General features: G+C 36.8%; 1 long non-coding RNA gene across 1 annotated transcript; it reads right to left on the bottom strand.

The window, feature by feature from the left end:
- Positions 1-6426: 6426 nt before the first annotated feature.
- Positions 6427-7383, bottom strand: LOC114322524 (uncharacterized). The gene is made up of 2 exons (XR_014365623.1): positions 7282-7383; positions 6427-7023 (listed from the first exon to the last, which is right to left on the bottom strand). It is a non-coding gene; the product is annotated as an uncharacterized LOC114322524 (long non-coding RNA).
- Between the last annotated feature and the right edge of the window lie 9128 nt (positions 7384-16511).

Here is a 16511-nt window from a genome sequence, read left to right on the forward strand (position 1 = left end):
TGTGTATGTATAAATAATGATGTACTATTATAAACCATAAGAGGGTGGGTGTGGTTCGCATGTGTAGAATAATCTAGGTTTGGAACCACAAATATAAATCGTGTTGGATCAAGATTTGAATAAAAAAATTTTAGAAGAAAGGAAAAATGAAAGAAAAGTGACAAAAATTTAATTTATATTTCATTCATGTCTTCATTTTTTCTTTTTATTTCCCATTACAAATTTCTTCTCAAATCTTAGAACCTAAGACAACTCCTCCCTTCTGGTAGGTATACATGAGTGGTGGAGATCCTTTTTTTTTTTTGCCCTTAAATCATTTATTTTTTTGTCGGTGACACAACGTAGCATTATACTTGATATATGTTCATTCTCTTATGTTGTGTTTGATTTATAGATTTGGAGAGGGATTTGAAAAGAGAAAAGGAAAAAGTGTGTAAAATTAAGTAAAATATAAATATATTTTATTTACATTTTATTTATTTATTATTTTTCAAATTTTTTCCAAATTCAAGAATCAAACACATCCTTAGGAGGCCAACAATTTTTGCGTTGAACCGCTATTTTCCAACCTTTAGAGGCATGCATTTATAACCACACACGGGGGCCATGCATTTACAACCTTTATACAAGAACTGTACTAGGATTCTTCCTTAATGTTTTGCCTCCAAATACATGGGATTGCAGTATAAATAGTAAAGCACTAGAGCTCCTCGGTAGGAATGGCAACGGGGCGGGGTGGGGCAGGGCCAGGGACCACATCGCCTTCCTCCGCCCACGCCCCCAATCGGGGATCGGGTATCCCTGACCCCGCCAAATCTCCGAATTACAGAATTTTTTTTTAAAAAAAATAAAATTAAATTAAACATCCTGTTAACAGAATTTGTACATATTTTAAAATTAAAAGAGAATCTGTACATCCCATAGCATAATCTGTAAAATTAAGAAAATCCCATAGCATAAAATTAAAAGAGGATTTGTAAAATTAAAAGAGAATCTATACATATTTTAAAATTTTTAACAACCTATTAAGAGAATCTGTAATCTGTACATATTTTCAATAATTTGTCAATACAACCATTAAGAGAATTTGTCAACATAATCTGTCAAGCTAAACTCAATAGCAAATTAAAAAATCTATACATATTTTCAAATAATCTGTAATCTGTCAATACAATCATTAGAAGAATCTGTCAACATAATCTGTCAAGCTAAACTAAATAGCAATTTAAAAAATTTGTACAAGTTGACATAATCTGTCAATAGCATAGCATAATCTACCCAAAAAATTCAACAAGTTGACAGATTCCAACAAGCAGCCATAATCTGTCAATTGAAATAGCATATTCAGTCTAGCAGCCCACAGAAACAAAAATTCAACAGGTTGCAAACATAATAATTAGTCCCAAGCACAGCCCGCATGGGATAGGCTACCCAAAAAATAAAATTAAGAAAAGAAAAGAAAACAAATCCATTACAATATAAAAAACAAGATTGTTTGTCCAATACAACTTTCATCATCTTTCAAACTATAGCGATCCCAGTTTTCCCCTGTCATTTACTGTATTTCGGACTCGAGTTCTGTGGTTGTATGTTGTTGTCTGTATCTCGTTTCCATCCTTTGATTCTTTGTCTTTGAGTTTTGAGATGTGTTGGGTGAGTTTGGGAGTTAGAACAAATGGTTGCTACCCAGGATTTGGCTTCGTCGCTCAAGCGAGGCTTTTTGAGCTCGAGCGAGCCTTGGGTGTTTGCTTCTTCGCTCGAGCGAGGGTTTGTGCGCTCGAGCGAGTATTGTGGGTCTTCAAGTTTCTTTTTTAGACGTAGCTTCCGCTCAAGCAAGCTTTCTTGCGCTCGAGCGAGCCTTGTGTTTTGTGTCTCTTCGCTCGAGCCAGCAGTCTTGCGCTCGAGCATGCGTCTGCGTCTCTTTTGGACCTGAAGGTTGATATTCTTCGCTCGAGCGACGCTTCTTGCGCTCGAGTGAGCGAGCCTTATGTTTTGTGTTCCTTCGCTCGAGCGAGAACTCTTGCGCTCTAATGTGTGTCTGGGTTGCAGACCTGAAGCTTCACATTATTCGCTCGAGCGACGTTTCTTGCACTTAAGCGAGGTTCTTTTGTGTCTGGTCGCTCGAGTGACCACTCCTTCGCTAGAGCGAGCCTCGATTGTATCAGTAGGTAGCAGTGTGATATTTATCACTTTTTTATCCAAAACCCTAATCCGACAGCCTCTCTCGCTAAAGTGCCACTTCTCTCTACAAATACTCTTGCTCTAGAGTTCTTCTACCCTACTCCCTTTGTATTAAGACTTGGGCTTCGCGTGGGCTACATTTTGATTCGAAAAAGTGTGGGTTTGGAACATCTTGAGTTTTTCACTTCTTCTCCTTTGAGCTTCTCCATTTGAGGTAGGGATAATCTATTCATTCTTATGAGCTTTAACATAAATTTTAGTCATTTTGTATAAATGCTGAAATTGGGAAAGTTTGGATGAAGTTAGGGTTTGGGTGTTGATTTGTTTTTAATTTTAAACTCTATATGTGTATGTGGGTTTAAAAAATGGGGCTATTAGTGTATAATTGTTGAGATGGTGAAATTTGGACCTTTGAGTCAATGATGTGGAATTTGGGGGAAAAAGCCCTAATTTGGAATTTAATAACTATTTTTTATAAATAGTGAATTCATTGTGGAATTATGGAATTGGGAAGGATTGTGATTAGATGGTGTGGTTGGATTGAATAATCACCTACCTATAGAAAAGTTGATAAATTATCTGTTTGATAAATTTATTATCTGTTTAGAAATAACTGTTTTGGGCTATCGGTGGAGGATAATCTTGATTGTTGTAGACACTGCATGATGATTAGGTAAATTGAAACTAATCAATTGAATTATGTCATTGAATATGACGGTTGGATTGAAATGTTGAATCTGTGAATTATTGGGTCATTGTATATGGCAACATATTTAATACATTGTATATGTATATTATGTGGAAGGAGATAGGGGATTGACTCCATTGGTAACTAAGTTGGCCGGAGTGTCCTGAGTGCAAGTCCCGGAGCCTTATTTATTTATGGGTGCCGGTTCCCTCAGACGTAGTTCCGTAAAATGGCATGTGAATAGAAGTGTTGAATGATGTTTGTTATTGAAGTGTTATTACTATATGAGTTGTAGTCTCATTTTAAACTGTCTGGATAATATTGGACTATGTCAATGGATTAATTTGGATAAATAATGGGAAGTGGACTGAATATGATGAAAATGTTGATTGGTTATGGAAATGGTATAAGTTGGTTTACAAGTGTTAAACATTTATCAAATGCTAATGTTTAGTTAATTCTCATATACTGTTTAGCATATCTCTACTGGGCTGTGGCTCACCCTTCTTGGGAAACCATTTTCAGGTACAAGTGATATGCCGCCTCCAAGGACATAACTTGGGAGGTTTAGGGGCTGAAGGCTTCTTTTTGTGTTGTTACCTTTTTGTGTTACATGTAATTCAAGCCAAGGGCTTTATATGTAAAAGAGTTAGAACTCTTCTTTTGTGTAACCAAGAATTGACTTGGAAGGTTGTAAACCCGTAGGGCATCTATTTTGTTATTAACATGTAATCTCTGCAGATTATGGTTGAGTATCAGATAGCAGAGGCGGATTGGCAATAAAGCAGGTTTGAGGAATTAATGTTGTTTGATAAGAGAAGGCTAAAGTCATTGTATCATGTTCAGGGCTACTAATGCAGAATTCCTAGGGCTTTTAACAAGAAAGTTAAATCCTGAAATCTCAAGGAAGGAGACATGGTGTTAAAAGACAACCGAGCTCCTATCCATGATCCTAGAGACAAGTTCAAACCCAATTGGACTAGTCCTTACATCATCAAAGCTATTTGGTCAGGAGGGGCGATTATTCTCATGGACTTAGATGGCCTGGAGTTTTCACAGCCGATCAACATGGACAAGTTGAAAAAATATTACCCTCAAGAGGCTCGCTAGGCCGAAAATCCAAAAGGGTCGTAGGCAAAAGTTAGAGCATGCAAAATTAGAAGCAAAGAAAAACTGAGCTCGCAAGGTTGGAAAACCCTAAACGGCGATTTTGGCAAAAGTTAGAGCATAAAAGGAGAGAGTTAATACTCGAATGAACCAGAACCGAACTATGTAAGGCCTGATTCCCATCTTTGGGATACGTAGGCAATTTCATCCTGAAGTTCGACCATAACCATCTCTAACTCAACTGTCTTGTCCATTTGTCTGATTAGGTCATCTTTGTTCATTATTTGTGAGTTTGGTTGTGATCTTCATTTTGGGAAGAAGACCCGATGTAAAATACAGAGCAGTGAGGGTATGCAATTAGGGGCAGTTATGATCTTCTGATTTGGGGTTATACATCTTGAGGACTAATTCGGTGCGTGTCAGGCAGTGATCATTCGTTTTCAAAATTAGTTTTGAAAAGTTTTAATAAAAGTTGATTTTTCTCAAATTTTACTTACAACTTAGATCATTTTGGGACCAAAAGAACAATTTTTAGTGCTTACAACTTTATTTCCACTGATTTTAGTACAAGTACATTCTCCAACTCTCTGATTTGAATCAAAGTTGCTTTTACATCATAAAACTTGAACAGAAATGTCAAAGCAATAAACTAGGGGCATAGGTAGTCAAGTGTTCCCGCGTCCTCTACTTGTGCTCATGGACACCTTCGCAGCTAAAGTTGGTCCAACTTGTGCCTCGTCCTCGAGCCAAGTCAAGCACTCGCTGGAAAAGGTATAACTGAAACTAGGGGCAAGGGCCAGGAGCACTCTCGTTCTCTAGGCAGCAAGGTGCCGAGCTAGGTTCGAAGCACGTATTGGGAATGGAGCCGGGTTTCCACCCCCTCATCTAGACAAGTCTAATCGTGCCCAAACTGGCATTTGAACTGAAAGGGAAAGTATAACACACAGTGTGTAAGGCCAATCAACTGAATACCCGGCTGGCGAGACAAGTTGTAACTCATCTCAGCCAAATTAAGCCAGGGACAACGCCAAGTAATGTCAGCTGCAGATCTGCTGTACATCCAGTTGCACCACCATTCCTCATTGGAAAAGTCCACTAGTCACTGATAGAAGAAGTAAGCTAGCTGAATACTTGGGATAGAGGTCCACCATTTTCAGCTTACCCATGAGCCATACCTGGGGAGGCATGAAAAATAAGAGAGATTAAAGAATAGAGAGAAGTGGTTGGAGAGAAAAGTAAAGAAAGGGCTTTAAAGAAAAATAGAGCATGAGTGCCGAGCGATGTGAGAATAAAAATAAGAAAGAGGGGAAACAATACCTGAAACAGTAGTGGACTTCCCGCAAACCTGGTGGTCTCTCGCCAATGAAGAGCGTCTAAACTCATCAGAGTTTCGGCCAGTACCAAACCAATGTAACTCTTACATTCTTTCAGGCATTATGCAACTCTTACCTTCTTTTAGGCATTAGTCTACTTCAATCAACTTGATGTTGGCTCTGCCCCAACTAGGGGCAAGAAGAAATTGTGTAAGCATGCATTAGCAAAGGGCATGTTGTCAAAAGCCTCACCAGAGAGAGTCGCCTCGATCACTGATGTCAGAAAACCGATGAATCAAGCTGGGTATATCTAGCTCTTTGTCGTGGGCCAAAGATCGAACTTTGTGCAAAGTGAACCCACACATTCGTCCCAAAGCCTAGACATGGCCCAAAAAGGGCTGAAGCATGATTTCCTTGCTGCACCGGGATTCTATCAATGCATGAAATTCTTTAAGAGTCGGGCATATCTCCTGTGTTTTGAAGCGAAATACATGCGTAATCGGGTCCCAACATCGGGTCGTGACATGGGGGAATGAAAACAAAGTGGAGTATGGCTCAACAGAAAAAACGCGTTTATGCCGAAACCTCAGAAATTTACCTTTTTTTGTGCCGTCTAAAGTGGCTATCTAATTTGTGAGCTTCTTGGCAAGAAATGTTTCCATTTATGAAAGAAATAACAGCAAAAATGAGGTTCTGGTGAAGAAATCACGAAGAAAGACCTTTGGTAGAAGATAGGACTGTGAGTAGAGGACAGATGTCAGCCATCTAGTGGTTCCATCACAAGTGGCCGGCCGCCCACTTTTAATGGCTGACTTCCCACTTTTAGTGGCCAACCGCCCACTTTTTGTGGCTTGCCACCCACTTTAGTGGCCGGCTATCCACTTTTGTGGCCTGGCAATTTGACATTTTGGTTTTGTCCTGGTCTCTGTGTTTTGAAGTCTTGTTTTGAGTCTTTTTTGATTTTAGCATTTGCAAATAGCTATGTTTAAGTTGTTTTTATTTTGTTTTCCATTTATTGAGTTGTATTTTGTATTTTGGTCGTTGGTCAGCTCATTATCCGATTCAAAACATTGTTCCAATGCACGCATTTTTGGTTTCAAATTCAACTCCATTTTCATTTTACCAGTGTGGTGTTCGTGATGCAAAAACCATAGCTCTTTTCATAAAACAGCGGGGTTTTCCCCCGATCATAGTTTTTACAAAAGAGAGTACAAGTTTTCAAAAGCGAAAGTAAAGCCTAGCTGAAGCTATACATGTGTTAAACTACCAAAAATAAAAGAAACAAAGCAAAAAGTACAAAAATCAGTGCTAGTCATCTCAAGCTTGAAAGGCTCTCTTCGTCCTCTTCCTCAGAGGGGACTCAAGGGCACTGTCTCCGTCAGCACCACTATCAGAACCGGACTCCGGGCCAGAACCAATATCGTCATCTTTGCTCCCCACATTAGAGCTAGCTTCGGCATCGTCTCTGCTCTCTAATCCCGAGCCAACACCATCGCTCCCGCTCTCAGACTTAGAATGTTGGCTCACAGCCTCCTCAAAGTCACTAGTCTTGGTATCATCATCACTCAAAACTAGCTCTAAGAAGCTGCTCCGACCTCGAGCACCCCTGTCTTTGCCTCGACCTCAGCACTCATCTCGGCCACGTGCTCAGACCTGTCTACCTCTCCTCCCTACTGCTGGGAGAGGTGTTGTTGGTGCTGCCGCTGTTGCTGGTGCCCTCAGTATAGATGGGATCTAAAAACAAGGGTCGACATGTCAGATACAATGTATGTATTGTCATTGCAGAATGCAGTATGTGGAATGAATGCAGTATCCAAATTGAGTATCGTATGCAGAATGAGTGTCATGTAGAAACCAGATCCAACCTGAGTACAATGTGTTAGTGTAGTTGGAGGTGGTGTCAGAAAGCATCTCAGTGTATCAGTGGAAATATGATAGTATGGTATACAACAGGGTCATCAGTGAAATGCATACCGAAATATAAGAAAATACCTGAATACTGTGGATACCTAACAGTGCCTCTCTCCTCTGCACCATGTCAATCAGAGAAGCAACCAGCTCAAGGAGGCCCTCTGTGTACTCTGTGGGTGCCTGCAAGTGCATTTGAATGATCAGTATCTGTTACAATCAATATTTGAAAAGAAAAGCGCATGTTGCAAGCTGTAAAGTGTGGTCCATACCTAAGGTACGCCTCTAGCTCTGACACACTAGTGCCCTGCCTCTGCTGGCACAATCGAAATCTGATAGGTTGTCCCAGTCAGCCACCAGTATGTAAGCGCGGTAGGAATCGCTAGCCAACCGATAACCTGCACAACATGAGGGGCCCTCCCAAGCATAGTAACAAAATTAAAGGTGCAGTACATATCTCCCAAGCCCTCCAGTAGCCTCCGACCCACTCTCCCTTCTTGCGGGAAGTGGAACTCATATAGCCGTAGAGCGTAGCGAGGCTGACTCCAGCCCAGTCATAAAATCGGACTCGAGACAAAGTCACAACGGTGCTCAGTAAATACAAACCCACGGTGTTCCACATATTCGTGAGCAAGGTGGTACCGAAGAGGTACATCAAGAAGCCCCGGGCGTACTTCTCTAGTTTCTCCTGTGTTTTAGGATGACTCCCGCAGAAGTACTTAGAGAACCAGCTGTATCTCACCATAGTTAGTCTGTATAGAGGCGGACGTACTCCAAGCAGGTAGATCCAAGCCTCCCACTCGCCCATATCCATGTTAAAAGGAATTGGATTCCCTTCTACTCTAAGGCTTGTGATCATCACGAAGTCGTAAGGGATTATCATTATCTCCTCGGCGAAAGAGAAGTGGAAGGAGTTAGTGGTGTCCCACCATCTCTCTACCAATGCTCCAAGGAGGGCTCGGCTAGCCATATGCCGCGAGAGCTCAGTGCAGAATAAGCCAAAGTCGGCCTCATCAACAAGGTCACGGACCTTGGGTGAGAGCTCATGATACCAATTGCTCGCTGTCACTGCCCTGTAACCCCTGCAAGAACAGGAGTCCCCATGTGGCAAAGAGAGAGTGAATCAGATGAAAGGCAATAATAAAAGAGTAGCTAGATGAAAGGCAGTGCAAGAAATACAGTCAAATGAAAGGCAAGAAAGCATGAAAATAAAGTTTGTACCTCGGTAGCACTGTAAGAAAGGTGGGAGTCCGGTTCTCTCAGCAAGATATCCTTCGGCGCACTATCAGTAAAATCATCAAAGCGCGTCATACCCTGAGGCACCATTATGTGTGTGCGAGGGTGATAAGTGACCGGATCAAAGGGCTGCACCCTCAATGGTAGTGGCTCAAGCTCGAGCCCTGGAGCAAACTCTGTTTCAAAATCGGCATCTATATCCTCTACTGTCCTGCTGGCCTCAGTAACTGCCGGCTCCTTGACCTTTGTAGGGATGGAAGTGCAGGTGTAGCCTTAGGGGGGCGTCATCATAAGGAATATTGTCTGCTATTTAAAAAGTGGGTAAAGACTGGTGAAAAAGTGAAGAAAATGTGAAAATGAGGGAAAACTTGAAAAAAGTCAACCCTAGGAAAGAGAAAATGGGAGAAAAAAGTCAAAACGAAAGTTCACAAAACTCGAGAGAAACTCAAGGGAAACAAGCCCAAAGTGTTGAAAACTCGAGGAAATCAACAATAACGAAATCTAATCAGTTCAAAGTGTGGAGGATCAAAGGGGTTTTGCGAATAAAGTTTGCGTGGGGCATTGGAAAACGCGTATAAAGCACAAATCTAGAGAGAGAAAAAACCTAGAGAGAGAGGGAGGATGATTTCAAGCTTTTAAAGTCATTCAACAAAGGTATGAGACTCTACAGTTTAACATTTTACACAATAGGTCCCCCACCAAAACATACTATCTTACATACCAAATAATTTTCTTATTCCCAATTATCACAGTTCCACATACCTCATTGATCATCAAATTCCTCAATTTCCCAAATATTGTCATTGTCTAATTTGACATTTAACCCTTGTAGCTTTCATGACTTCCATTAAAGATTCTCATTCCTCATAATACCATGTTTTCACAAATCAACATACTTGTACTCACTAATGCTTTAGTCAAAAATTTCGATATCCTTACAACATTAGAAGTTTCACAATAATTCTTAACTTTTAACCTCATTGCTAAACTGATTAAACACATCCCAATTTCCTTATAATTATCAAAAGTCCACAATAACTCTTAATTCTTAGTTTCAATACTTAAACGTATTACACAAACATATACACATATTTCTGAATGCACAACTTCTTACTTACTTGCTATATGCATGAAACTTAAATACGTTCTAGACATTTTAATGCTCAATGGACATGTGTGTGGGATATTAACTCATGCTCCGATACTACTCTGTCACGACCCAAACCCGCCCCTAGGGGCTTAGCGTCGTAACCGGCCAGTAATCCTAGATTACCTTCGGCCTCAAAGATAAAATTTCAAAATATTTATAATCATATCGGAGCTTAAAGCGGAAGCAAAGCAAAAATAAAAATAAAAATGTCCATTGAGCTTGTACCTACATGATACAATATTAATTTATAAACATATACAAATCTTATATATATCTCACACACATACATTTAAGACTCAACAAAATACAAAACTCTGACAAAGCTAAGGGGCTGATTTTCTTGGCTCTACTCGAGCCTAACTTGCTCTATTCCGGAAGCTCTTCAAAAGGCTAACACGGGTAGACTCTGAGGCTTTCTCTATCCTTGTTGCTTAGTTTGCTCACCTACATATACATATAAATAGTGAGCTAAAGCACATCAAGTAATAACAGAATAAAGAAGTTAAATGAATGAAGTTCGATGATAATACAAAAAAACTATCTTACAATTTCGAAACGAATCTTAAATCATTTTCAAAATAAGGCATTTGCCATATTATATCAAATTTATAACAAAACATTTTCCATATCAAATCCCTTATCAAAACATATATTTCATTTCCCGAAACAATCCATTTCAATAGGAAAATCAATTCGATTAGCCATCATATTAATACCTTGCAATTTAAAGACCATTGTTCGATAGCATTTTTCAATACAATTCCGATTTCAATTCAATACTCAATGATCCATGTTATCCCAATAGCAATACTCATTCAATGACAATTTACGTGGTACATCCAATAGAGTAACAATATTTCAATAACAATGGACCACGATGGGTCAATCAATAATCCAATGGACCATGATAGGTTAATCCAATGGACTACAATGGGTCAATCAATAATCTAATGGACCACGATGGGTCAATCAATAATCCAATGGATCACGATGGGTTAATCAATAATCCAATGGACCACAATGGATCAATCAATAATCCAATGGACCATGATGGGTCAATCCAATGGACCACGATGGGTCAATCAATAATCCAATGGACTACAACAAGTCAATCAATACTCCAATGGACCATGATGGGTCAATCCAATGGACCACAATGGGTCAATCAATAATCCAATGGACCACGATAGGTCAATCAAGAATCCAATGGACCATGATGGGTCAATCCAATAGACCACCATGGGTCGATCAATAATCCAATGGACCACAATAGGTTAATCAATAATCCAATGGGCCATAATGGGTCAATCAAAAATCCAATGGACCACGATGGGTCTAACACTAGGGATCTCTTTGTTTCATTAAATCCAATAGCCTTGGTATTGTTTTCCCCAGGCAAAGGCTTATAATCAATCGCCGTGGTATTATTTCCCCTAGGCAAGGGCCTCACTAAGGGATGCCACAAATACATTTTGAAAGTGAACTTCATTCATCATTACAAAATAACTTTTCAATAAACCATTCAATCAATCATGTAACGATTTCGAAAACAGTAATCATTTCAAAAATAAATATAATTTGAATGTATCTTTATAAAGTTACTACTCACAGCGGGTAAGTCGATATAAGGCCTCAGACGTCCACCTATACAAATCACACAACAAAGATACAATAGAAGCACCATTCAATATTCATTTTATTTTAATTCAACTCTCTTTATGTGTTTCTACCTTATTCTATGACTATATGAGTCCAATTGGTGCCTAAGAATACTTAGAATGTCATGAGGATGTAATTATGCATTTAAAAGAGTTAGTCAAAAATTGCTGAAAATAGGGTCTTAGCTCGAGCGCACCTTTGGTCACTCGAGCGGTGACTTTACCGCTCGAGTGGCCAGCAAATTTTATGTGCTTTCAAAACCAACAAAATAATTTCCAAACACATTTTCAAAACTTAAACTCCTGCATGAACCAATTTAAACATGTAATTTTATTAATAAAGATGAATCCATGACTAATTTTCTAATTTTTAATACAAAAACCTCTTTGATCATTAAGATTAAAACCAATAATTTCATGAATATAATAATTCCAACATTCTTCTTTCTTTGTTTTATACAGCATAAATTAAAGTTATAAAGCCTTTTCAAAAATATTTACATGTAAGAAATTTAAATCAAAATCAAACCAATTTTGATTCTCAAATATAAATTATAATTTATTTTCAAATTTGTCCAAATTTATATTTAATTTATTTTCCTCCATATCAAACCTAATTTCAAACCCACAAATTTTAAAACATGAATTAAGCTTTCAAAACTCTTGAAAAAATTCATAATGCATGTACATTTGAAACTCAATTTCATGTTAAGACAACTAAATTCAAACCCAAAGTTATTAATTTCTAAGTTAATTTCCATAAATTTGAACCTAACTCCATTGTATGGATCAAATCTTCAATACATCATTGTTGCATGTAATTTTTATAACACAATTCAAGAATGATTTTCAAAATTAAACTCAAGCTTAACAAATTTAAGGAATCATAACTCATATTTTTCAACCTAACTTGTTTTACATGCAAAACCCAATTTCTATCAATTAATATAATTGATCTTCAAATCTTTATTTTTAATGCTCTCAAAATCCATCTTGAATCAATTTTTGTCTAGATTATTTAAACAATTCTAGAAAGAGGATGAAATTGCTTACCTATTAGTCTTCAAGATAGAATTTGGTTGAGTTCTTCACTTTTCCTTTTCGTCTTCTTTTTCTTTCCTTAGCTTTTTCCTTGAGCTTTCCATCAAACTCCTCCCAGCAAAAATGGTATAAGCTTCATCTCTCTCTCTCTCTCACGGTTTTCTCTCTTTTCTTTCCTTTTTCTCCTTTTCTTCCAGCAAAGAAGTTAAGGCCCACCCTCAAAATATTACACACATATACATACCTTCATATCTTGACCCACACAAGGATACGTGCACACACAGTCAATACACCTACAAAATTGCTCAGTACACCCACAGATTTCTCAGCACACCTACACCCACAATTCTAGTTTGTTCCATAATTTAATTTATGTCTAGGATTAATTTAATTAAGCATCACTTAATCTTAATAAATCTTGACTAACACACAATTAATTAATTATAACTAATCTCAAATCCCACGTAATTTAATTAGTCTAATTGACTTCCATTAGAGCCTAATTAACTATATTTAAATTTATCAATCCGAATCAGATTTTTAATCAAATTTCCAAAAAGCTCCAAATATCAAATTAAGCTTATTGACATCATCAATTTTGGTTTTTCAAATAATTTAGGCCTTCAATTTCTGACCAGACCCAAATTCCCGTCAATATATCACATATTCAAATTGGACAGCTCATAATTCAATTTAATTCATAATAATCACAATTCATAATCTTCATAACTTGATCAGCTCCAATTCGGACCCAATTAATAAAATCTCAATTTTACTAAACTGAATCAACTATTTAATTAAACTTCTATATGGTCCGATACTCGAAATTAAAATATTTCAATTCATTAATTTCACTTTCTTGAGCCACTTGAGCTTTTGATTTCTAATTCCAAAATAGCTCTTTTATAAAATTATACATGAATCAACACCAATATTGTTCATCAATTCCGTAATTAAATTAAAATAATAATTAATTAAAATCCAAATCACCTTGATTAATTAAATATAAAATATTATATATGGCAGGGTAGTCACACTTCGCACTCCTGCACTTTGCACTAAATCTCACTTTGGTCCCTAAACATGAAATCGTGACAGTCAACCGCCTGTACTTCTGATTAAATCTCACTTTAATCCTTATAAATGAAATCGTGACAGTCAACCCCTGCATTTCTGGTCAAGTGTTAATGTCCCTTTTGTTACCCCGCGTATAAGTCTTTAATAGAAGTTAATAATGTGATAGGCATATGACTACAAAATGATTTCAAAAGAGGAAAAAATCACCCTAATTTTTCGTCTATACATATTTTGTTTCAAAATTTACATCAAATTTTGATTGTATTCGATTAAAACAAAACACAAATTGTGAACAATTAATGATATGAATTATGGTTTTGTAAAAATTAGAATCTTGAAACTCTATTTTTCACAGAAATATAGTCTTTTGTCTATTCCTCTCAATTTCTCTTAGATTTTTATTTTTAATTTCAAAAACTCTATTTTCTTGTCTCTTCGTCCCAATTTTTAGCATATGAACATATATGTGTATGTATATATATAGTATTATATAACTCTCATATGTTTATCACGTGGGACAAAGTGTATATTAGTGGGAAATGATGATTTTTTTTCTTCTCTTGCCATTATTTTGTAATCACATACTTGTCACATGATTGGATTGTTTTAAATACTTAAACAATGAAATAATATAAGGGGGAAATTGACACTTGATCAAAAGTGCATGGGGTTGACTGTCACGATTTTATATGTAGGGATTAAAGTAGGATTTGACCAAAAGTGTAGGGGTTAACCGTCATAATTTCATGTGTATGAACCAAAGTAAAATTTGATGCAAAGTGTAGGTGCAAAGTGTAATTTACCCAATTTATATCTATCTATTCAAATTATTTTTTATCTATTCAATTGTTTTTTGTCATTTCAAATATTTTGTCTATCTGTTCAAATTTGTATCTATCTATTCAATTTTTTTGACTTTCTCTTTAATTTTTCCCTTAAATTCCATCTATTTATTCAAATTTATATCGATTTGTTTAATTTTTTTGACTATCTAATCAATTTTTCTCTCTATTTATCTATTTGTTCAATTTTTTCCCTAAATTCTATCTACCCAGATCTATTGCAATTCCTATCTATTGAAATTATCTGCCAGATTATTTTATTATCTGTTCAATTTTTTCCAGATCTGTCTAAATTTTATCAAATTTTTTTCCATATCTACCTCATACATATACACACTCACAAATATACATACACTCAAGATATGCGTACATACACACAAAAATCTTTCTCATCTTTATCTGTTCAACACAAAAACAAAAACAAAAACAAAAACAAAACAAAAACAAAAACAAAAAAAAAATATCTATTTGATTTTGATCATCATACCACCACCACCACCAGATCAAAAGATCTGCTTCCTCTTTCTTTCTGGTTCGAAATCTCAACTATAAAGCATCATGTGTATTTTAACCTACATTTCATATTACAAGCATCAAGATAAAAACTAAATTACCAACACAAATCATATATAAGCGACAACATTGCTATTTGGCCACTGACAAGTGGAAGTCATAAATAAAAACAATAAAATTTTGAATCTATAAAAAAATCATGAAACTCAATCAGTATAGGCAGCTCAAATTAGGGGTTGCCTACTTCAATTTTTGTAGAAACAGAGAGATTTTCAAAAGGGTCCAGCTTGTCTCCAATTGGAGATCAAGGCTAGGCCATCTAGTTGAGCCCGTGGGCGTATTTTTGGGCCCCTTTCCAATAATCTGAACCGTTCAATATATAGAACTTGTCGAGTACTATATTCATATAAAAAAATCACGTTGATCGGATATCGATAGCTATTTGATTAGATCAGATTTCTATCAACCATTTATTTTTTTACCGTTCATTTTTTTATACAAAACTGGTCTAATCAAATAGCTATCGATATCCGATCAACGTGATTTTTTTACAAGGTTATAGTACTTGACGAGTTCCATACATTGCACGGTTCAAATTATCAAAACGAGATCCAAAAATGGACCCATGGGCCAAACTGGACCGTCCAGTCTTGATCTCCAACTGGAGACAAGCTAAGCTGTTTTCAAAATTCCTATAATTATCAATGTGTATCATCACTCATGTTGAGTTAGAAATTTTACATTTCTAGAAAGAATTTATGTATGAAAGTTAAACAGTACAAGAACACTCCCATTATTTTCTCAAGAGCAATATTAGGACTTGAAAAAAATTATTAAAAATTTTACACAATATTATATAAGTAGGCACCATGTAAATATTGTATAAAATTTTTGAAATACATAACATTCATTTTTCTTAGTGACCAAACAATTTAAAAGTCAAAAATTCTATAACCCACCTTCGAAAGGAAGCTCACTAGCATCAATGAGTTTCGAGACAAAAGTAAGTCCAGAGACTGCAAGGGCTAATAGTATCAAAATAGATGAGAGGAATTCCAACTTCTTCAGCAATTTCAAGGCTGAAATTCAAAACCCCATTTTCAATAATACAAGTCACTGACCTCCCTCAATGGCAGTTGCAACAGCGATTTCAAATATATATGTGGGTGTTAATTTTCGACCTCACAACCAAATAAGGAACTTAGCTGGAGAGCACGCGACAGAATATATTAAACCAAGCACCCGCACACAAGAAAATGAAAATACTACGGTGACTCGTTCACCCGGGGACACTTGAACGATCAAGTCAGTCAACAATCTCACAAGATCTCAACTCAAGTAACCAGTGCACAAATAAAAGCATACCTTAGATCCACGAGAGAGACTTAGTTTTATAGCCAATAGTGCCCTTGTCCCCTAAAAGTCTCACTTCATAAGACTCAAGCATGATACTTATCTCGTACTCTTACTTAGATATGGATAAACTACTCAACAGCCTCATCATTATCCGAACTAAGCGCATCACTTATCTATAACTCTTGTCCTCTATCCAAATATCTCGGATTCCAGTATTATTGCACCAGATCTCGACAATACCGTAACCATCTTGGCAAACTGGTTCGCTCACGTGGCACCTCAGCCAACACCTCAACTACATTTCAGCCACGTGGCACAACTCTAAAAATACATCCCCACAATATATATATATATATATATATATACAGAGAGAGAGAGGGGAAGAGAGAGAGAGAGAGTAGAATTTTGTGATTCAACGCTTGACTCAGTGATTCAGTGCCA

Source organism: Camellia sinensis, chromosome 4, assembly GCF_055761805.1.
Source record: "Camellia sinensis isolate YWXY chromosome 4, ASM5576180v1, whole genome shotgun sequence".
NCBI lineage: Eukaryota > Viridiplantae > Streptophyta > Magnoliopsida > Ericales > Theaceae > Camellia > Camellia sinensis.